Below are 24,428 nucleotides of genomic sequence, written 5' to 3'. Positions count from 1 at the left end.
ACTTTGGGGTACTTTAGAGGTCCCCTGAGGTATCTTAAAGAGAAATACTTAGCTAAGATTATTTGGTATGTTAAATTAAATGTAATCATTCGTAATTTTGGTTATTGTAACCAAGTTTCTTTATCGGTTACACTGTAATCAGATGTTTAACCATGCCTTTTAAGTCTTTTGTCATTTATAGATATTTTTGTACTCTGATGCTGTTACAAAAAGTGCTTCATCATCAAAGAGATTCATAGAAAGGCTATGGAAACAATTACAACAGTTCCACACCAAGATGATGGCTATGCTAGGATTCCAACCCATACTGACTTAAAACAAGGAGCTGCCCTGCCCTTAGGGCCCCTAGATCAGGCATCCAGAGATTTTTACTCCCTGACAGGCAGGGTGGACACCCCTACTCAGCCTTGAAACAGTTACAGAAGACAGACCATCACCTTTCTGCTTCTCATAAGAATATGGGAGTAAAATCTCTGAGGGGGGTATGAAACAGGAGGGAAGGAGGCAGGGAACAACCTTTGAAAGAATGACATAGCCCAAGAACATGACAAACTAATTAGAATCAAATGGGTCCAAGATGGTGGACAAGTCGACCTCCACTAGACCTTGAGCCTCAGTATACGCTCACATCAGTAAGCTAAATGACACTCCCACAGGCACCATGACAGTTCCAAGACTGACCATAAGGATCAAAAAGTGGGTGGTGGCCCAATTCTTGGAAATCCCCACCCCTTCCTAAAGTAACTGGAATAGTCCTCCCACTCATTAGCCTATGAAATTACCCACTCCTATAAAAACTGACAACCCTATACCCTGGTGCCTTTCTCACCTTCTGAGATGGCTCACACACTGTCTGTGGAGTGTGTTTCTCCCAATGCCGCTCTTGCCTTCTGAGATGGCCCACAGTCTGTCTGTGGAGCGTGTTTCTCTCTAAATAAATCCACTTCTTACCTAAAAAAAAAAAAAAAAAAAAAAAAATTGGAGTTAATCCTCTCAAACCCTGCCACTGCTTTATCAACTAAGTTTATGTAATATTCTAAATCTTTTGTTATCATTTCAACAATTTTCACAGTATCTTCTTCTACCAGGAGTAGACTCCATCTCAAGAGACCACTTTCTTTGCTCATCCATAAGAAGCAACTCCTCATTTGTTCAAGTTTTTTCATGACATTGCAGCAATTCAGTAACATCATCAGGCTGTACTTCTAATCCTAGTTCTCTGTTTTCACCACATCTGTAGTTACTTCCTCTACTGAAGACTTGAACCCCTCAAAATCATTCATGGAGGTTGGAATCAACCTCTTCCAAACTCTTGTTAATGTTGATATTTTGACTTATCCCATGAATCACTATCTATGGTAACTGTAGCCTTATAAAATGTTCTTCAATAATAAAGACTTGAAAGTCAAAACTACTTCTTGATCCATGGGCTGAAGAATGGATGTTGTATTAGCAGGCATGAAAACAACATGAATTTTGTTGTACATCTCCAACAGAGTTCTTGGGTGACCAGATGTCAATGAGCAGTAATGTTTTGAAAGGAATCTTTTTTTCTGAGTAGTAGGTCTCAACAGTGGGCATAAACTATTCAGTAAAGCATGTTGTCAACACATGTGCTTTCATCCAGACTTTGTTATTCCATTTATAGAGTACAGGTAGAGCAGATTTAGCATAATTCCTAAGGGCCCTAGGATCTTTGGAAGGGTCAGTTAACATTGGCTTCAACTTCAAGTCACCAGCTTCTTTGTCCCCTAATAAGAGAGTCCTTTGAAAATTTAAAGCCAGGCATTGACTTTTCCTCTCTGACTATGAAAGTCCTACAGGACATCTTTTTCCAATAGAAGGGTGTTTCGTCTACATTGAAAATCTGTTGTTTAGTGTAGCCACCATCATTCACGTTCTTAGCTAGATCTTCTGGATAATCTCCTGCAGCTTCTACATCAGCACTTGCTGCTTCACCTTGCACTTTGATGTTATGGAGATGACTTCTTTTTTTAAACCTCATGAACCAACCTCTGCTAGCTTGAAACTTTGCTTCTGCAGCTTCCTCACCTCTTGCAGCCTTCACAGAATTGAAAACAGGGACTTGCTCTGGATTAGGGTTTGGCTTAAGGGAATGTTGTGGCTGTTTTGATCTTCTATCCAGACTACTAAAGCTGTCCTCACATCAGCAATAAGGCTGTTTTGCTCTCTTATTATGTGTGTGTTCACTGAAGTAGCACTTGTCATTTCCTTCAAGACCTTTTCCTTTGCATTCACAACTTGGCTCTTTGGCGCAAGAGGCCTAGCTTTTAGCATATCTCAGTTTTCAGCATGCTTTCCTCACTGAGCTTAATCATTTCTAGCTTTTGATTTAAAGTGAGCCTCTGGTGTGACTTTCTTTCACTTGAACACTTAGAGGCCATTGTATGGTTCTTAACTGGCCTAATTTCAATATCATTGTGTCTCGGGGAATAAGGAGGCCATAGGAGAGTGAGACCTGCTGGTCAGTGGAGCAATCAGAACACACACATTTATCCATTAAGTTTGCTGTCTTATGTGGGTGTGGTTTGTGGCACCCCAAAGCAATTATAGTAGTAACATCAAAGATCACTGATCATAGATCACCATAAATAATAAAATAATAATTTAAAAGTTTGGAATATTGAGGGAATTACCAAAGTGTGACATTGAGACAGGAAGTGAGCAAATGCTGTTGGAAAAATGGTGCCAATAGACTTGCTCTATGGCAGGGTTGCCACAAACCTACAATTTGTAAAAAATGCAATACCCATGAAGCACAGTAAAAAAGAGGTGTGCCTTATACATAGGAGGGATAAACAAGGTCCTACTGTATAGCACAGGGAGCTGTATTCAATATCCTGTGATAAACTATAATGGAAAAAAATATATATATGTACAACTGAGTCAATTTGCTGTACAGCAGAAATTAAATGCAATGTTGTAAATCAACTATACTTCAATAAAATTTTTTAAAAAGGTGGGAGGGTGCCTGTAACCATAATAAAGAGAATCCAGTCCCCTACTGATGGTCATTTGGTTTGTTTTCTATCTTTTACTGCAATGCAAGTATATCTGTATGATAAATTCTCAGAAAAAGAAGATGTATGTAAATGGAATTTTGATAGTTACTGCCAATTGTCCTTCATAAGGGAACAAATAAATTTTAATTTGGAAGAGATATTGTAAATATCTAACAGCCTTTTTCTTTAATCTGGAGGAAGAGTGTAATATTTCACACAGGAAGCCATCCCATTGACCTTCCAGGAGGACATGAGATGATCTTTTCAGAGAACTGACATCAAATACCAGAAAGTTCTCAGCACTTTACAGGTATCAGCTTTTTAAATCCTCACAACATCCTATGAAGGAGGTACTGTTACTACCCTCATCTTAAAGATGAGGAGATTTATGTGGAAGGAAGCTGAGTGACCTGCTTGAGTTCACTCAGCTAGAAAGCAATAAAGCTAGGATTCTAACTTATGTAGACTTACTCTAGGGTAAGACAGCTAAGCCATAATGTCTGTAAAATTGCTTTTAAAATAAAGGCATAATTAAGCTAATATTACGATAATAGCCTAAAATATTTTTTCTCACATGTCCTGTTTTGATAATATCTTTCAAAATGTAATCCAGGGACTTCCCTGGAGGTCCAGTGGCTAAGACACCACACTCCCAGTGCAGGAGGCCAGGGTTTGATCCCTGATTGGGGAACTAGATCCCGCATACATGCTGCAACTAAGAGTGCGTGCCACAGCGAAGAAGTCCGCATGCCGCAACTAGAAGATCCGCATGCTGCAGTGAAGATCCTGAGTGCTGCAACTAAGCCCTGGTGCAGCCAAAATAAATAAATAAATAGTTAATTAATTAAAAAAAAAAAGTAATCCGTAGGATTCCCTGGTGGCATAGTGGTTGAGAGTCCACCTGCCGATGCAGGGGACACGGGTTTGTGCCCCGGTCCGGGAAGATCCCACATGCTGCAGAGCGGCTAGGCCCGTGAGCCATGGCCGCTGAGCCTGCGCGTCCGGAGCCTGTGCTCCGCAACGGGAGAGGCCACAACAGTGAGAGGCCTGCGTACCGCAAAAAAAAAAAAAAAAAAAGTAATCCGTAAATTTTGTGTGTGTGTGTGTGTGTGTGTGTGCGCGCATGTGTGCATTTGGATGTTATTTGACTGTACCTATAGGACTGTGGGAAAATTCCACTTATAAAACTGAAGGTACATTAGAAACCATTATAAAATGGCGTCATTTTTAAAAGTCCGTGATTCTAATTATTGGTTGAACTTTTAGAAACTGTGTTTTCTAAAACATGTTTTGGAAAATGAGTATAAGTTTCTACAATTTGCTAACTGGCTAATTTGCCTTTGGCACAGTTAAAAAAAAAATCACCTCCTATATATTCATTTAATATTCATATCACTTCTGTGCATTGTAGGTGTTAATATACTGATTTCACAAATGAGAAAATTGAAACTCAGAGACAGGGGTTGATTCGCCCAGATAGTGAGGATGATAATGATGATGGGTGAGTTTTCTGAGTATTTACTATACGCCACGCACATTGCTAGACCTACTTTACATGGACCTATTTAATCTTCACAACAATTCTGTGAGTAGTTACTCTTTTTTTTTTTTAAATAGATTTATTTATTAATTTATTTATTTTTGGCTGCGTTGGGTCGTCGTTGCTGCCCGCGGGCTTTCTCTAGTTGCAGCCAGCGGGGGCTGCTCTTCGTTGTGGTGTGCGGGCTTTTCATTGCGGTGGCCTCTCTTGTTGCGGAGCACGGGCTCTAGGCGCGCGGGCTTCAGTAGCGGTGGCGCGTGTGCTTTAGAGCGCAGGCTAACTAGTTGTGGCACACGGGCTTAGTTGCTCCGCGGCATATGGGATCTTCCTGGACCAGGGCTCGAACCCGTGTCCCCTGCTTTGGCAGGCGGATTCTTAACCACTGCGCCACCAGGGATACCCTGAGTAGTTACTCTTAACTCTCCTCATTTTACAGATTATAAGATAAGGATTTAAAGAAATTTAGAAGATTTCTCAAGGCCGTGTAGCTAGAAAGTGGTAATTAGGCACTTAATCCAGGTTTGTTTTGATGGTCAGTTTAATGTATCAATTTAGCTAGGCTATGGTCCTCACAGTAATACTCATTCAAACACCAGTGTAGGTGTTGCTATGAAGGTATTCTGTAGAGGTGATTAAAGTCCATAATCACATGCCTTAAGGTAAGGGAGACCTAGAGAATCTGTGAGGGTCTGACTTAACCAGGTGAAAGGTCATAAGAGCAGAGCTGAAGCTTTCCTGAACCAGACATTCTGCCTGTGGACTGGAGCTTCAGCTGCCTGAGTCTAGACTGCCCTTCCTGATGGTTTGCCCTGTGGACTTCAGCCTTGCCTAGCCAGTCCTCAATTCTTTGCAATAAATCTCTTAATATAAATCTCCTACTGCATCTGTTTCTCTGACTGAAACCTGACTGATCCATTTGTCTAAACCCAAAGCTCAAGCAGTAACCAGAATGCTATACTCATTCTTTGTATATGGCAGGTTAGGAATTTGAACCTGAGTCCATAGCACGCTAGCTTTTATATTTTGTACCCTCAAGCTTGATAAGCATTTTGAAGGCAGACACTAGATTTTACTTATCTCCTCTTTCCTATATGTGTATCATGCACATAAGACCCACAGCTCTGTTGTCAAAATGATTTCTGTCACACCTGTACACAGCCATTTGTCATGTGTCTTCTTGCTTTTGTCCTGTCTCAAATTTGGAGGCCATCGTTATTTTTCCTTTTCTAACTTTTCTTTTACTTCTTTTTAAATTTCTCTTTAATTTCTCTTAAACTTCTCTTTTAATTCTTAACTTACAAGCTTTTAGGAACTTAGAACTTTAGTCAATATTGCTGCACCCTGTCTTATCAATTATTAGGGAGTGTCCTTGGTAATGCAAAACCTTAATGGGATCAAGAGGTGATATTCTCTGAGAGTTGGGTGGTGATTTGATTTAGCTGTTTTAACTGTGCTACAGTTCTTCCAGGGCTGGACCTCTGACAAATATTTTTTGTTTTAATAAATTTATTTATTTATTTATTTATGGCTGCATTGGGTCTTTGTCGCTGTGTGCTGGCTTTCTCTAGTTGCAACGAGTGGGGGCTACTCTTTGTTGCAATGTGTGGGCTTCTCATTGAGGTGGCTTCTCTTGTTGCAGAGCATGGGCTCTAGGTGCGTGGGCTCAGTAGTTTGTGGCACACGGCCTTAGTTGCTCCACAGCATGTGGGATCTTCCTGGACTAGGACTTGAACCCGTGTCCCCTGCATTGGCAGGCGGATTCTTAACCACTGTGCCATGAGGGAAGTCCCTCTGACAAATATTGATAAGCAAAATTCAAAACTTTTAAATTCCCTAATGAGTATAGTTGGAATGGGAGGAATATGTTCCTTACTGTAGATAAGCACTAATTCCAAGGTCAAAATGTTATCAAATAGCAGATCCTAAGGGTTGATTAAGGGATAGGTCCCAAAAGACAACACTCTTTTGTTTTTCTTTTTCTCTATCTGTATTTTGTCTCTTAAGTAAGATCCTTCTTTAACATTTTCTCATCTCCTGTCAATTAGGCTCAAAGTAAATCCTTTGCTAAGAGAGTAAGAGGTCCTCCTCAGAACTTTTTATAACTTAACTGACCCATTTTCAGTGGTAATAAATTCCTTAACTTTTATGTACTGTGGTCACATTTTTTCATAGTTCTTAAAGATATTGCTGATATTAAAAATAATTTGTAGTTATGTAACACTTCATGTTATTATTATGAGTCAATAAATCTTTTCTTTGGGGCACCAGAAAAAAGATCTGTGTGCTTGTTGCTATTGTAAATACTAAGAAAACACGATATAAAAATAGTAGGTCCCCTCTTAGCATTTACTTCAGTCATAATAGAATTAGACTAGAGCTTAAATTTTTGACTCTGATTAGAGATTAAGGCACTAATTTTATTTGTTTACATGGATCACAGACTATGTAAGCTGAGCCACAAAATGTGGAATGTGTCTCACTTTCCTAAGTTTACAAAAATTTATGTTAAATTTTATTTAGGCTACATTTATTTTATATAGAAAGTAAAACCACATACATGTTTCGAAAAGTCCTGAAGTCAGTATAAAAGCCAAGTTAATTATTTAAGTTTGCTCCAAGTAATTTAGTTGCTGGTACTGTGTAGCCTTCCTTACTTTGCCCTGTGGAAAACGTAGGTATCTATGCACTTAGTCCCCTTGCTAATCTTTCTTTTCTTCTGCAAGAAATTTGTAAAGAATATTTCCCTACGTTGCAGTCATGCAGAAGATATGTAAACATCCAACACACTTCTGCAAATCGGTAAAGTATAAACTTGGGCATGTTCATCTTTTCCCAATAGAGGCTACCAAGAGAAAAGTGCAGAAAAACTATTTTGAAATCTAAACCAGTAAGATCCAATGCAACTATCAAAAGACAAAGAAGGAATCAAACCTCATTTGCTTACTTTCAAGCACAAATTACTTGATAAGGAAGCTTGTTTAGATTAAGTAAGCATAAACATGCTCCAGGGAGGTCAGTGATTGTTATTGTTGATCATGCAAGGTTATAGAATGCTTCATTATACTAAAGCCAGTTTCTTTTCCTAAAGGAGTTCCATTTGTGTTATCCCTAGACAATGCAAAAGGAGCATTTCACCCCCAGAAAGTAAATAAAAATGATTATTCTGCATTTTTTCTATTGGCATTAAAATGTAACTGCTAACCGCATGACTTGTACTAAGGGCAAGGCTGCCTTGAAACTTTATAATTTCTCCAATGTGATAGCATTTAAGCAAGACCTGGTAAAGAAAACTTTTGCAAAGAGAGAACGGAACTCTCTAAAGGATGTGACTGCCTTCTCCTACTCACTCTCCTTGGTAGGTACACAAAACTTAAGAGACCTCTCATTTTTTTAGGATGCCTGAGTTTGAATCCTGCTCCCCAACTTTCTAGTTATGTGTTTGTGCCTAACAGTCACTAGGACTATTCACTAATATTCTGGTCTCCTCCTTTGGGCACAAGGTAGGTTTGTATTTTTCTTCTTTGAAATAGGTCATGGGGCTTCCCTGGTGGTGCAGTGGTTAAGAATCTGCCTGCCAATGCAGGGCACATGGGTTCGAGCCCTGGTTGGGGAAGATCCCACATGCTGCTGAGCAATTAAGCCCATGCGCCACAACTTCTGAGCCTGCGCTCTAGAGCCCAAGAGCCACAACTACTGAGCCCGTGTGCCACAACTACTGAAGCCCGCTCGCCTAGAGCCTGTGCTCCGCAACAAGAGAAGCCACTGCAATGAGAAGCCCGCGCTCCACAACGCCCCCACTCGTCGCAACTAGAGAAAGCCCACACGCAGCAACGAAGACCCAACCCAGCCAAAAATAAAATAAAATAAAACAAAAAGAAATAGGTCATGGCCACATGACTTGTAGGGAGGAGTCAGAGCATAAGTCGCCATCTTTCTCTTCTCCCTGCATGGCAACTAGCTTTTGTTTCAGACAGCAGATGCTCCATCATTCTACAAAGAGCAGAACCCTTGCCACGTCACATGGATAGATAGCATGAATGAAAAATAAAACTGGGGCTTCCCTGGTGGCGCAGTGGTTGAGAGTCCGCCTGCTGTTGCAGGGGACACGGGTTCATGTCCCGGTCCGGGAAGATCCCACATGCCGCGGAGCGGCTAGGCCCGTGAGCCATGGCCGCTGAGCCTGCGCGTCTGGAGCCTATGCTCCGCAACCGGAGAGGCCACAGCAGTGAGAGGCCCGCGTACCGAAAAAGAAAAAAAAAAGAAAGAAAGAAATAACATAGTTTCTGACCCTTATTATCGATCCAGTATGTGTGATTATTGTGAATTATAAGGGCATGTGATTTCTGAAAAACAATAAAAGGCAATACTTTTATACATATAGGGCATTTGTTTTCTCATTGGCACCTCTTTGTCCTTTCTATAGAACAGCCGTTGGACTTTGCTCGTGGGGAGCAAAGCAAATGTGACTGTGGAGGTTCTATTTTGCTTCAACCAGTCTAGAGTGCTTAGATGTTAGGAATTTGAATCATGAGTGACAGAATGACTGAAACAATTGGAATAGAATTGTTGTAGCAGCAAAATCCTGAAGAGGAAAAGAAAAGTCTGTTTAGACCTCCAGAACTGCCTGATTCCTGATCTTTCCATGGTTTCTGGGGGGTATATCACAACTTCCAGAAGTTCATTTTCTACTTTAGTCCATTTCTGTTGCTTATAACCAAAAAAGCTTTGTGTTTTATGTTTCACAGTGATGACTAAGGCTAAACACACATTTTGTATGTTATTTAGTTTTAAAATATATTGAACAAGAAGATATATTTTCTCAGAATAGAACTTTAATGATTTTGGGTACAGACAATTTCTAAATTGGGAGGATATCTACCATTTATTGAGCATATACTACTTGCCAAGTACCATGTTAAATGCTTTATGTATGTAATGGGTATGTGTGAATAGTTACTTGTTTTTTTTTTTTTGCGGTACGCGGGCCTCTCACACTTGTCGCCTCTCCCGTTGCGGAGCACAGGCTCCGGACGCGCAGGCTCAGCGGCCATGGCTCATGGGCCTAGCTGCTCCGCGGCATGTGGGATCTTCCCAGACCGGGGCATGAACCCGTGTCCCCTGCATCGGCAGGCGAACTCTCAACCACTGCGCCACCAGGGAAGCCCTAGTTACTTGTTTTTAAATATATATGTATAAAGATTTATTTGTCATTACAATGATTCGGCGAGTAAGATATTACTATCCTTATTTTTACATATGAAGAAGCTGAAGCCTAGACTAGTTAATTTGGCAGTCTCACAACTGGAAAGTGGTGGAGCTAGGATTTATATCAGGTCTGGTTGCCTTAACGACATGATAAGTTGCCTCCCATATCAGAAATAATATGATTTTTTTTTGGACTCAATTATAAGCCAATACCTGCTCAGAAATTAGGTATATATTCTCTCTCTTTTTAAAATGGCTCTGAAAGCAAAGAACACTAAATGCCAATAAAAATAAGAGCAGATTTACAACACATCTCAAAAGTAAAATGGTTGTAAATAGATCAGTCCTCTAGTCTTGTATGTTACTACATTTGTTTCGCATTTATTTTCAAAAGAGAGATATTTAATTCAGTTACCCTAGATGATTCTAAGATTAGTCAGAACTTTATACTTTAAAATATATTTAAATTTTAATTAAATTAGAATTTTATATCCTATTTTGTAGGATCTGGTATTTTTTTCCTGTTTCTTTATAAATGATTGCAAATTTAGAATGTTCATAATGCAGCATAGAGCAGGGAAGCAAGTGAGATTGTTCAACTAAGAATCATTAGTAACTTCAGTATCATGGAATGAATGCAGAGAATTTTATCAGTATAACTGTGTACTTTCTGAAGTTCCTAAACATTTTATGATGGAAGATTATCTGACATGACAGTTTTTCATACAAAACAATAATTTAAAAAAATCATAGCTGCCTCCCCCTATTTAGGGTTCTAGAAGCATGCCACAAGAAACCAGCTTTGTGCATAAAAAATCCTATCTTTCAGTTGTTTAAAGCTAGTATTATTTACAAGATCCCTGTTGATCAGTATTTTCCACTTTCACAATTCAGTTAGTTTTTGAAGTTTGTGCAAAAATTTCCAGGAAATGGCTTTTCATATTAAAAGAATGACTGATTTTCAATTAACTTGAATGATCTAATTAAATATAATTAGATCAAATACATCTATACCCAAACACTATTAAAATGAAATATTTAGATGCCAAAATATATGTCATACTGTCAAGAATTATGGGTTTTTATAACAAAAATAACTGATTTGTATTGTAAACATTTGCCAAAAAATTGAGGCAGAATTGTGAGACCTTGCCTATAGTGCAAATACAATAACATATTTAAAACAAGGCAAACAAAGGTATAGGAAAGGCATCTAATGCAGTAGTACCTCACATATACATAGTCAAACATGGGGGAAAGCTTTGTTCTAGTTTCCTCCAGGAATCCTCCCGAGTATTAAGCATAGTTTTTAGAACCGTAGTTCTCCAACATGAATAGTCTTGTCTGTTCATGACTCCTTCTCTTAATTCACAATATACAACCCAATAAGAAAGGAGCAAGAATGGAATAAGGTTCTGTACCAGTCAGGGTTTAATTAATTAATTGGAATTATGAGATTGTGGGGACTGATAAGCCTGAATCTGTAGGGCAGACAAGCAGGGCAGCTGGAAACACACTCAGGAGTTGATGTTTCAGTCTTGAGACAGAATTCTTTCTTCCACCGGAAACTTCAGTTTTTGCTCTTAAGGCTTTCTAACTGATTGATGAGGCCCACTCACATTATTGAGGATAATCTCCTTTACTTAAAATCAACTGATTGTAGATATTAACCACATCTACAAAAATACTTTCACAGCAACACCTAGATTAGTGTTTGATTAGATAACTTTGTACTATAGCATAGCCGAGTTGACACACAGACCAACCATCACCAAGTCTCTATGTGGCAATAGTGATGGTGGAAGGAAGTCTCTGGAAAATTTTCAGATATAGCCCAACCTGTTCAAGGGTAGCTGGGGGAAGGAGGTAGAACAGGTATCATCTCTTGCCCTTTCTTCCCTCCAGGCATCTCCCACACTACTTCCCATGTGATTGTGCAGCCATGGTGGTAAGTAGAGGGGAGGATGTGCTCTAGATAAAGTAGGAAATGATGGTTTAATCATTTGTGTGAAACATGGGTTAAAGGGTCAGTATCTAGATGATTTTATGATGGCTCTTGACAAATAACTCTTGTGGGGTCAGGGTGAAGGGCATTATGTTTTGGTGAAAATGATGTTCTTGGTTTCACTTTGCTGATGAGAGTCTTAACTTTTTACTTTGAAATACCACTTGTGGAAGCTGTTTGGGCCTCCCCTCTCACCTTGGCCCAGTAACAAATTAATACTATCAGACTATAGCTAGGCTCAAGACTAGTGGGGGGATTTGAGGTTTCCAAATCTCTCTTGCTTTCAGAACCTCTGAAATATGTTTTCTTCTTATGGCTGCTTTATGCTAAAAACCTATGAACTGGGACACAGAAAACAGGAACAGTAATGGAAAGTTTGGGTCCTGGATAAGCATAAAATTATTCACTATTTAAAAGTCTTGAAGGTATAATCCAAAATATGGGTCATGGAAATTTTTAAGGACATAGCAATGTTATGAGACAATCTTACAATCCTATTTTGTATAACAGGCCAGTTAAATAATAAAGGGTAGGAATAAAAAATAAGACTTAAGCAACATGATAAGGAGAAGAAATTTTGTTTCCAACTTTACCTTAGAAACTGGATATTTGATAAAAATCTCTTGGAAATTACTTTCCTGTCTCCCCCTAATAAAACTGACCAATGAGAAAATGCAATATATAACCCACTAATGAAATCGTTACAAAATAAACACAGACTTTCCTTTATTTCAGAGTAATTTTAGCCAAGAAATGAAATAGCTAACAAAAGCCACAGAGTTATTATCATCCACTGGAGGCAAAGTATTTACTAAAACCATAATCCCTAAAGTTCACACTAACTGAAAATACTGCAGAAAGATTGTCCGGTATTTGCCTCGTGATTTTTTAGCAGTCTATACCTCTAGTATATCATCAAAGTTTATTTTATTATTTTAAAGGAAAGGATTTCAATTTACTACTCATATTATATCAGGACCAGCACTTAACAAGTTCAGTCATTTCTTTATTTACCCATGGTTAAAAAGTAACTGAGAAACAACTAATCCAAAGGAGGGGGGAAAAGGAAAGAAAAGCATACTTACATGATGCTTTTGTAAAGGCAAAAAGTTAAAACATTCCAGCACTTGAAAATGACTGAAACATTTTAATAATCTTTCACTTCCCAGTTGAGGCCAGGTGGGAAGCAATATGGCAGTGCTATTTGGAGCTCCTGGGTATTGGACAAGGCTTCAGTAGGACTCCTTCCTTGACTCTTCTCAACCACTAAGAAAAGTGCTTTGTTTGCTCTAAAGGGAAGGTAGAATCTCAGGAGAAACATCTGCTGTTTTACAGCAGATAAAACTACTGATGTATGTCTCTTATAGCTAGAAGCAAGATAATAGACAGTTATTAGGACCTCTATTTCCATTGTATTGCCGGATAAAAACAGATGAGCTAAGCTCCCTACATCTAACATATTACCTTGATTTCAAAAAAAAGATTAATGCTATTTTGTGTGAAGTGACGACCTCAAAGCAATTTTGGCCTTGTTTTCGTATGAGTAGAAAAAAATGTAGATCTTTTTCCCTCCCCTGATTCTAAGGCCACAGAATTAGGGTGTGCAATACACGCTTTCTCAGAACTTGATGGTACACTTTTTTTGCCAGAATAATTCCAAATGGAGGTCAGGCCTTCTGGCATGAGAGTTTTTTTTTTTTTTTTTTTTTTTTGGGTGGGGGGGCGGCCCCCTTTTTTTCCTCCCCCCCCCCGGAGCATAGGCTCCGGACGCGCAGGCTCAGCTGCCATGGCTCAGGGGCCCAGCCGCTCCGCGGCACGTGGGATCCTCCCGGACCGGGGCACGAACCCGTGTCCCCTGCATCGGCAGGTGGACTCTCAACCACTGCGCCACCAGGGAAGCCCTGGCATGAGATTTTTTTGCTAATTTATTTTTTAACACATTAACAAATTTTGCTCCTGAGTCTCACTTAGTAAAGCTTCTGATTGAGCCAATGAACCAGAGCTTGATCATTTGAGTTTGAGTGTAGTCTGATGCTTTCCCATGTTTCTCTCAACTGACTAATTTTAATAAAATCCTTCTCTACCTTTCAGTCACTTTGGGTAGAAAGTTCAGCTGTTTGAGACAACCTAGCCAGTCCCCCCAGGCCACATGGACACTCAATAACTCATGAGAATGAGGTACCCCTTTTGACTATGTCCATCTTGATTTGCCATTTCCATTATGCCATTGCTTAAAATAGATGAAGACTCAAATGGGAAAAAAAAAAATCTAGTGAAGAACTTTCACTGCTGATTCAATTCAACAACAGTTATTTTGTGGATTGTGATGTCAGTGTCCAATTATTATAGTCCAGTTTTACTTTCTTTTTTTTTTTTTTTAAGTACAAGGAAAATTGTGTAAAGAGTCAGGGACCAAATATCCTACAGACATGTATAGGAAAGCAGAAGAGGCAGGGATCTAAATTAAAGTTTGGTCTGTGTCCACTAAATATTGGGAGTAGTGAGAAAATGGAGAGAAACACTTTACCATCATTCATTTGTTTGTCTAGTTTTTCAAGTTCTCAGCAGAACCAGGATGAAAGTCATTCTATAATAAACAAATGATTTCATGGTAATGAAGTTAAAATTTGCAAAAAAGGAGTCAAGAAACTTTCCAGAAATATTTGTTTGTGTTTCCCTGGCTGCTTGGTGTCCAGGTAAAACTGAATGCTGAGGATAAATCCTGAACTACCTAAAGAAATATGATCATGTTAGAAAATGTATTTCCTAGTTCCCATGTCAGTCAGTGTTCAAAATATTTGATTTGGGGAAAATATACCTATTGCTAAAATTGGCCATGCTCTGTGGCCAAACTTCAGGTTTTGCTAAGCAAGTGAAAATATTCCTAAGAGTGTTGTAATGCACTTTGCCCACCACACAGCCAGTCTTTTTAATACAGTATTTTTCACAGCTTTGGGGAGAGTTCACTGGAGCACAGGTGTTCAGGGGTAAACACATGATGTGAAATCATGTCGGGAGGCCAATTGGAGTTTACAGTTTTTTCCAACATAAAAAAACAAGGAGATTTGAATTAGTTAGGTGTGGGAAAGCTTACCCAAGAAGATATTATTAAGCTGAGATCTAAAAGACAAATAGATTTTGTTTTTAGCCACATGATTGACTAACGTCTAAAGGCAAGAAATAAAACAGAATGTAAGATGCAGCTAAATGGCTCCCAATTAATTAAATCTTCAGTGTCTTCTACGTGTACAACATGGGCTAAGCTCTGGGGATGTAATGGTGTGCCAAAACACACTCAGACACGGTCCTTGTGTCAGTTCTCTCTATGGAGCGAGACAAATGCTAACCAAATTACAGAAATAAATATAAAATCCTCTCTCTGTTACATAGAACAAGATGCTAGGGAAACATATCCAAAGGGGATTTGAACTAATTGGGGCTGCCAAGGAAGGCTTTTTCGTGGAAGTTACAATTGAGCTGCGATCTAAATGAGTCAAATATCTGAGGAGAGGAGAGCACAGTGTTTCAGGTGAGGGAACATCATGTACAAAAGTTTGATAGCCCATCCTTACTAGAGGGACTTCTGCTCTTCTCACAAAGAATGTTGTACAACTTGTGAGAGTCTGAAGAACTTTTTCAGTTCAAATTCTAAATAAATCATGGAATGGCTGAAAAAGTAAATTAATTAATCAGGGCCTTAAACTGGGCTGGGAGTAGGGGCTGTGATTTTGATGTGCACTGAGGCAGTGGCCTAAGAAAGGAAGAGAGGAAATGTAGAAAGATGAGCTCAGTACCATACTTAGAACTGGGAAAAAGAGGCTCTGGGCCCTGTGCTTCAGAGGACCCTCAAATCACAAATGTATACAACACATAAACAATAAATTATTAAGTGCCAATAGGCACTTCTGGCACTAAACATTCATGCTTGTGCCTAACACTCATTAGCAGTTGCATTCAAATGCTATGAAGTATTATGGGTTATGCTACCCTCACCATAACAAAAGGAGAAAGCTTCAACCATCCAGGGAGGATTTGAAGAGCAGAACACTTAAATAAGAGAAAAGATAGATTAATTAACTTGTCAAATCCTTCTCATAGCATGAATACAATGGGTGCTTGCATTATGAAGTTTCATTTCCCACTAGTGCTGAGTATCCATTTTCTTGCTTTTCTCCACATAAAGCAATTCACGGTTCTGGACTTACTCCAGATATTCTTAGTATTTGAAATTATTGCATATGATGGCTGAGGAATATTTTGCAATACTAAACAATCATATAGCTCTTAAATTTGTAAGCATCTGTGTCTAGATGTAATATACTTAAAGTGTGATACCAGTTCTTAACATTGACAACTAGATGGATGTTGAATGCTAGAAATGCAAATAGTTTTATTTTTATAAAAATGTTTAATAAGATTAATTAAATTTTAAAATAAAAATTCCAGCATTATTTAATTTCACTTTATAATTTGATATTCATTATAGTTTATATTTTACCTTGTAATTTTAATAATTTTGTATATTTTAGAAGAAAAATAGCTGTTAACACGTGAAAAGTTTTCATTTTTCTGAATTTTAAATTTACTTTACATTTTTGATTAAAATATATCCAAATTTTATACCCTTTATACGATAACATTTTACTTTTAAATCTTTTAGATCATTGAAAATGAGGACAGGTGAAGAATAGGGAATTGTGATAGAAATAAAGGATTCAAGAATAGAGATTAGAAAAGAAGAAAAGCTAGAAAGAAAAATGAAATAGAAAATTTTCAAAGAAGAGTTCTACTTAATTAAAATAAAAATATAGAAACAATGGAAGTGAGCAGACTTCTGTTGAGCATGACCCTTATAGAATTTGTAAACAAGAGATTACAAGTTCTTTTTTAATTAGGATTTAACTACTGATCAAAACAATGCAAATTAACAAGAACATTATTCTCATCAAACCTACAATGTAAGTAGGTCAGATAAAAAAGTTCTTTCAACTTTATATTCTGCATTAATTGAAGATTTAGTTACTAATTAAAACAATGAGAATGAAAAAGAATCAATTTTATATCACTTTCGTAACCCAGAAACAACAAAAGTAACTCTAGCCTACCCTGTAGACGCTAGAGAAACAAATGGTCTTGAAATCAGCAAATACAGGAAGAAATCCTCCAGAGCATTTGACTGGATGATGTTCTTGGAAATGGTGACGCCATGTCGTTCTGACAGTTTGAGAACATTGCTAGTAAAACACATTCAGTTTCAAATTAATGATTACGATTTTCTATTACATGAACATGGCAGAATTTTTATATTTCATTTTATTCCAAACTTCTTTCAAATAGAAGGAAGTTGTAGAAACTGGTTTTTAGAGTCTCTATTTAGAAACTATTTTGTTATCACCGTTAACATATTTCACAACTAATCTTTATGATAGACTTCAGCCAATGAATGTATTTGTGATAATAAACTTAAATTCTCAATTAAAATACCATGAAATGACCTTTGCACACAGAAAAGTACAGATGTAATTACTAGAACTGAAAAAGTAATCAAACAACCAGCAAACAACCAATAATATTCCACAAATAAAAGTAAATGTCAAACTAGTACATGAGCATAATCTTCTTTAAAGAATAATTGTGTGTCTAATATTCAGGCAAGTTTAATGATGCCTTTCATGGAAGAACAGCAAAATATTTATAGAACATAATGGCAAGTGTCTAGGATATGTAGAAATGATTTTGAAATTTGATGAAAGAATGACCAAAAACTTAAGATGGGTAAAATATAATGAAGCAAATGATAATTCTCTAGTAAGGGGAATTAAAAATGAAATTATTAATTTAAGAGATAATAAAGTGAGATAAAAAGTCATCTCCCAAATTTTAAAAAGGAAAAATTATTCAGTTCAACTTGGTTGTACCAGGATCTAAAGTATTACTACATAAATAACCTTTATTTACATATATGTTGAGTGACCAAGAGAAGAAAGTAAGGAAGTTTAAACTAATGAATATTTCATTGGTTTCAAACCTGTTGTAAAAAGTATGGCTTTTTACTTGTAGGAAGAATTGAAAAAACAACTTCAATATTAGGCTCTAATTTAAAACATTGTTGAGAGCAAAACTATGATACTGGTAGTAACATGGCTGATAAGAACAAAAGTGATTTTGGTGAAAAATCCAGAAGGATTCTTTATGCCATTTACAGTACATGGTTTGAATTTGTTACTAAGAGACATGGTCTCAATACTGTTGATATTGTTGAAATTCTTTGGAACAGTTTAAACATTATATACAATATTTTCAGGGTCTGTCCAAAGGTGGAACATCTTGAGAAAAACAGAATTTGCCCTAATAGGTACTCATGGGTAAACACTGGGAGTGCTGATCAAATGCTGCTAAAGCAGTTAGATTTAAACAAGATTCAAAATGTACTAGGACAGTCAAGTGAAATAACTGAAAACTTCTCAAATAGTGAATTGTGATTTTTGGCAGAAAATGAAATTAATTTTGAGTAGGTCTATCCACATATTTATTTGCTATTTTAATAATATTAGCAAAAGTTTAAAGAAAAAAAATCTAAATTTGGCTACTTACTTTTAAAAGGATTGAAAAAACTTAAAATTTAAAGAAGTGGTTTTTATAAATAGAAAGAAGCTACATGTACAATATGCAGCAAATGTGGCAATCCAAAAAATATTATAAAATTAAAATGAAGAAATAAAAATGTTCACATGACTCCGAAGAAGATTCACATACCAAAAAAAAAAAAAAAATCCCCAAACTAACTTCTATAAAGGCTATTTTCTGACCATTAGAGACCAAAGAAAGATTTAAACAAATTGAAGAACAATGCTATTTTTAAGTTTTTATAATATTCCAGAATTGAAAACTATGAAAGCAGAAGAATTAAGAATTATTATATGAATCTACATCTTGTCTTAAGAGATCCTAAAAAATCACAATGTGATAGCAACCTATATGATGAAATTAAAATACTTTGTAATTTTTTTTGATATGATAATTTATCATATGCAAACCCATTACAGTGTTTGAGCATGATATGTGAAATAAATGGTCACTTCTGAACTGAACGTTGCTTTAAAAATTTTACTGACAATTCCATTTGCCACTATCTCAGCACAGCTAAGGTTTTTCCAAAGGGAATTAATAAAAACTATGTAATAATTTCAACCCATGAAAGTCATTTATTTGGCATTTCCTCTCAGAACTCAAATTATGTGAGAATCTTTTTTTTTTTTTTTTTTTTTGGTTTTGCCACGGCTTGCGGGATCTTAGTTCCCCAACCAGGGATTGAACCAGGGCACTTGGCAGTGAAAGCACGAAGTCTTAACCACTGGACTGCCAGGGAATTCCCTGAAAATCTTGATTTAACAACATAATTAATAATTTTGGTGAGCCAAAGGCAAGAAAAATGTATTTTATAGAATAAATATATAATATTTTATTAATTATAGATGTCTTTATTACTCATCCAACTATCACTTAGACAGGTGCAATAATTACATTTAGTAGTGCTTGTTATTTTACTGATTTTCAGTCATATAAAACCCATAGCTTTGCACATACTTAAAATTTTTTTGTTGTTATAAGATAGTCAAGATGGGAAGATAAGACATATTTTAGATAACAGTTTTGTTATCGTGATCCGTAACTTTTAAATATGGCCCTCCATTTGTGTTCTTGCTCCATTCCTACAGATGTTAGAGATAGACCTGGGTAAACTGCTTCTCTCATATGCCTGAGATTTACTGGATAGAGGGCAATGGACCTGCCTGTTAGACAGTAACCTGGAGGCCCATGCTGGGTCAGGCTCATTTAGGTTAATGATTGGTAGGATGGGATTGCGGACAGTTTGGCTTTAGGTCATAGGTATATACAACAAACAACAGTATTTGCAGTCCCTTGAAAGATTTAGAGCAGGATGGAAAGAGCTTAAGAATACCAGATGCCTGGGGATGAGGATAATGGGGAAGAGGTTATTTTTAAGTGGTTCTCTTCACCACCTCTTTTCCCCTTCATCCTCCACCCCCATTCTGTGACTTGCCATATGAAAGACAAGTGCCCAAGAGCTAGATAATATTACCCAGGTTTAGCCCTACTGTTTACAGAAACCACTTTTGTACTTATCTAGCCTGTCCAAGTTCTCTCGTTTAGAAATTGTGAGTTAGAGTATTAACCTATTATACCATATTGCTTTGATAGGTAGTGGATAAAAATAATTACAAAATATACTTGGCAAAAATAAATGTATCATGGTAATATTTGGTATCCCCATAATACAGTGAAAATTTATCATGTCATTATGACCTGTCTGCTATATTTCACTTAGGTATTAATTCCTTTCTTGGAAACATTTTTATATGGATGATCAAGAAGTTATTGCAGATTTAAATGAAATTTCTTTAGACCTAATTATAGCTTTCTTTTCCCAGATCATGACCAAAAAAAAAAAAAGAAAGAAAGAAAAAAAAAAAAAACCACCTTGGACAGAGGAAAATTCAGTTCCATTTATTTTCTCTCTCCAGGTCTTCTGATGGTAATTAACAGATGGTCCTTGTTTTCTAGTTGATAAACCAGTGAGCAAACATGTACTACGTCTTTAGCCTGCAGACATAGTTTGTCATCAGAAGCTGTATGCCAGAGTCTGGCACAGCACTAAGCTGGATTTACAAAACCACTTCTCCCTCCCACTTGGTAGGTTATTTTATTTTTCAGTCATACTGGTTCAAACATCAAATTCATGCAGATATTTACCCTCACTATTTAGCTGAAGTGACCTTGCCCTGCGGTTTTTGTCCTATTTTCAGTACCAGTCCTTGATAAAGCAAAATAAAAGGTTAACAGTGTTTGGAAAGTATAACAAAAATATTTTTAAAATATTTCATTTATTTATTTATTTAGAGACAAAAATCTTGCTTTTTTTTTCTCCCCTCAAGTGGCTATGGAATATATCAATGTAACAGAGGCAAATATCTACTGTGTTTTGTTTTTCAATCTATGTAATAGAAACCTGTACTAGTTATATATTGACGTACAACAGGTTACTACAACAGTTGGTGGCTTAAAACAATAAACATGTTATTATCTTACAGTTTCTGTGAGTCAGAATCTGGGAGCAGATTAGCTGGGGGGCTCTGACTCACGGTGTCTCATGAAGCTGCAATTAAGAGGTCAGCTGGCATAAAAAGAAATGAAATGAAATTGAGTTATTTGTAGTGAGGTGGATGGGCCTAGAGTCTGTCATACACAGTGAAGTAAGTCAGAAAGAGAAAAACAAATACTGTATGCTAACACATATATATGGAATCTAAGAAAAAATAAAATAATAAAAAAAAGGTCATGAAGAACCTAGGGATAAGACGGGAATAAAGACACAGACCTACTAGAGCATGGACTTGAGGATATGGGGAGGGGGAAGGGGAAGCTGTGAGAAAGTGAGAGAGAGGCATGGACATATATACACTACCAAACGTAAGGTAGATAGCTAGTGGGGAGCAGCCGCATAGCACAGGGAGATCAGCTCGGTGCTTTGTGAGCACCTAGAGGGGTGGGATAGGGAGGGTGGGAGGGAGGGAGACGCAAGAGGGAAGAGATATGGGAACATATGTATATGTATAACTGATTCACTTTGTTATAAAGCAGAAACTAGCACACCACTGTAAAGCAATTATACTCCAATAAAGATGTTAAAAAAAAAAAGAGAGAGAGAGATCAGCTGGGACTGCAGTCATCTGAAGGCCTGACTGGTACTGAAGGAACTGATTCCAAGATGGCTCATTCCCATGACTGCTGGCAGTTCCTCACCACGTGGGCCTCTCCATGAGACTGCTCAAGTATCCTCACCTCATGGGAGCTAGATTCTCCCAGAGTGAGTGACCTAACCTTTGAAGTCACATATCATTGTGCCTGCTGTATTTTATTGGTCATACAGACCAATCCTGATAGAATGTGGGAGGAGGAATACCAGAGCATGAATACCAAAAGGCAGGGTCCCTAGGGGCCACTGGGAGCCAGCTTGGAGACTGGCGACCCCAAAGAGAATTGTGCTATGAGTACCAGTAACTAGGGCTGAAGCCAAAATATATCCAGGAGAGGTTGTGTCATTTAAGTTTTTCTTGAACATTCCTTAATCTTTGAGATATGTATTGGTTACCATTTGAGGCAATGCTAAAAAAGTTTTGGACGTGGGAGCCAGAAATGTCAGTTCAAATTCTAGTTCTTTACTCTACCTTTGGAAGAGGTTTGATCTAAAACCAACTGTCTTAGTTTGTTTTCCTTTAAAATGAAGGAAGTATTACACATCTGTCTATGCTTAGTAGATTGTATGCAAGATAAAAGCCTTAGTTTTAAGCATAGCACCAGGCATACAAGAGCTAAACAAATACCAATTTCCTTTCTCCTTCCCCTCAAGATACTCTAAAGCAAAATTTCCTAAGCATTTCCAATGAAGTACCACTTTTTATCTTGCCATCCTTCTAAGACCCCTGGATCTGTTGCTTCTGGCTGACAGTGGCCTTCAGTGTGCCAAACAAGTATTAACTTTTTATGTTAGCACAGTGAAAAACTGTGAGAAGCTCTTCTCTAAACGATTTCTTTAAAATAGCCATTAGAAAAGACATCTAATAAGGTACTCAGGATCTAATTATAATGACTAGTCCCTAAGAGAACTGTTTCAACACAGGCATGAGTACGTATTTAGCATCTTAAAATATTCTTCCCTAAAAGCAAAGATTCAGAACCTTGATAAGAATATCCAAGGGATAGGGCTGGGATTCCAAATTTTTAACAAGACTCCTAAAACTCTTGAGTCTGGGAAACACTACATCTGGTGAATTCACCTCTGGAAAGTGTGTTGTGGGGAGTTGGCATAGAGGGGTTGGGCACTTAGAGAAAAGGGAGGGAAGTGTTGAGATTTTATCACTTAGGAATTCTGACATTGTCACTGATTTAGCATTTCCAGGTCTGTGTGTGTGTGTGTGTGTGTGTGTGTTTTTGTGTGTGTGTGTGTGTGTTAGGTGGGAAGTGGGGCAGCTAACAATCTGTGGATGTTGTATTTGTAATTCATTCATTGTAACTCACATATAGGAGGATGAGCTTCCTATGTTTAAGAAATCTTACTATGTAGTGGCCTCCCCACTCCTGCTCAGCTACTCTGATGTGACAAATTGGGCAAAACAAGTCTCTTCTCCCACTCTGCCTTTGGTAATATTACTCTAGCTATAACTCAAATGCCTACCATGGCTGGACACGAAAGTAGTGAATGAAATTGACTAGTTTAGGGTGATAGAGAAAAAGATCTCCAAGTCTAAATTCAGTGAAAAAAAGATGATAAAAACATCATGTATAATATTCTACCTTTGTGTAAAAAAGGGGAAATTAAGATTATCTATGCATATTTTCTTACCATTGCCCTAAAGAAACTCTAGAAGAATACACAAGAAACTAATAAAAGAGATTACCTTGAGAGAATCTGGGGGCAGGTGGGTAGATAAGACACAAAGGTGGGAGTGAGACTTTTACCTATATACCAGGGGTCCCCAACCCTGGGCCATGGACTGGTACCAGTCTGTGGCCTGTTAGGAACTGGGCCACACAGCAGAAGGTGAGTGGTGGGTGGGTGAGCAAAACTTCATCTGTATTTACAGCCGCTCCCCATCGCTTGCATTACCGCCTGAGCTCCACCTCCTGTCAGATCAGCAGCGGCATTAGATTCTCATAGGTGCATGAACCCTACTGTGAACTGCGCATGCGAGGGATCTAGGTTGCACGCTCCTTATGAGAATCTAATGCCTGATGATCTGAGGTGGAGCTAAGGTGGTGATACTATCGCTGGGGAGTGGCTGCAAATACAAATTATCATTAGCAGAGAGGTTTGACTGCACAGAGACCATAATAAATCAGTTGCTTGCAGACTCATATCAAAACTCTATCAGTGAGTGGCAAGTGCACTCACCGATAAGCTGCATCTCATGGAGTAGACTGGACATAAGCAACACACTTCAGGTGTCACTGTCTCCCATCACCCCCAGATGAGACCATCTAGTTGCAGGAAAACAAGCTCAGGGCTCCCACTGATTCTGCATTATGGTGAGTTGTATAATTATTTCATTATATATTACAGTGTAATAATAATAGAAATAAAGTGCACAATAAATGTAATGCGCTTGAATCATCCCAAACCATCCCCCCCACCCCCACTCCAGGTTCATGGAAAAAGTGTCTTCCACGAAACTGGTCCCTGATGCCAAAAAGGTTGGGGACCGCTGCTACATACCATTTTTAACCAAATGAATTTACTACCTTTTTAATAGGACAAAATATAACAATATGTAGACAAACCAGACAAGAATGTGGACTGAATTTGACCCATGAACTGCCATTTGAGACATCTCTGTTAAACAAATCCCTAAACTTCAATTATTGAAGTCTGAACCTTTGATTTATTCATTCAGTTCACATTTATTAAATGCCTCCTAAGGCCCAGGCTTCATGTTCAGGGCTCTGTCTCTGGTCTCAGGGAAGCTTCTTTCTCTAGACTCCAGTGGCCCTTCTTGGTGAATATTTATTTATTTATTTATTTAATTTTGGCTGCGTTGGGTCTTTGTTGCTGTGTGCAGGCTTTCTCTAGTTTCAT

The 24,428-nt window shown here is 37.8% G+C and overlaps 1 long non-coding RNA gene across 2 annotated transcripts in view; it reads left to right on the top strand.

The window, feature by feature from the left end:
* The window catches only part of LOC113617315 (uncharacterized), a 333,278-nt gene that overhangs the window by 33,677 nt on the left and 275,173 nt on the right, over positions 1-24,428 (top strand). Inside the window, exon 1 of one of the 2 annotated variants that reach the window (XR_003431582.1) lies at positions 11,645-11,716. The exons of the other annotated variant lie outside the window; for it this stretch is intronic. This is a non-coding gene — a long non-coding RNA (uncharacterized LOC113617315). Of the gene's footprint in view, positions 1-11,644; positions 11,717-24,428 lie in introns of those variants that run through there. 2 annotated transcript variants of the gene reach the window in all.

The sequence above is a fragment of the Aethalodelphis obliquidens genome, unplaced genomic scaffold (assembly GCF_003676395.1).
Source record: "Aethalodelphis obliquidens isolate GAN/ISIS:26980383/991018 unplaced genomic scaffold, ASM367639v1 scaffold4, whole genome shotgun sequence".
Taxonomy (NCBI): Eukaryota; Metazoa; Chordata; class Mammalia; order Artiodactyla; family Delphinidae; genus Aethalodelphis; species Aethalodelphis obliquidens.
This window is presented reverse-complemented; position numbering and strand designations above follow the sequence as displayed.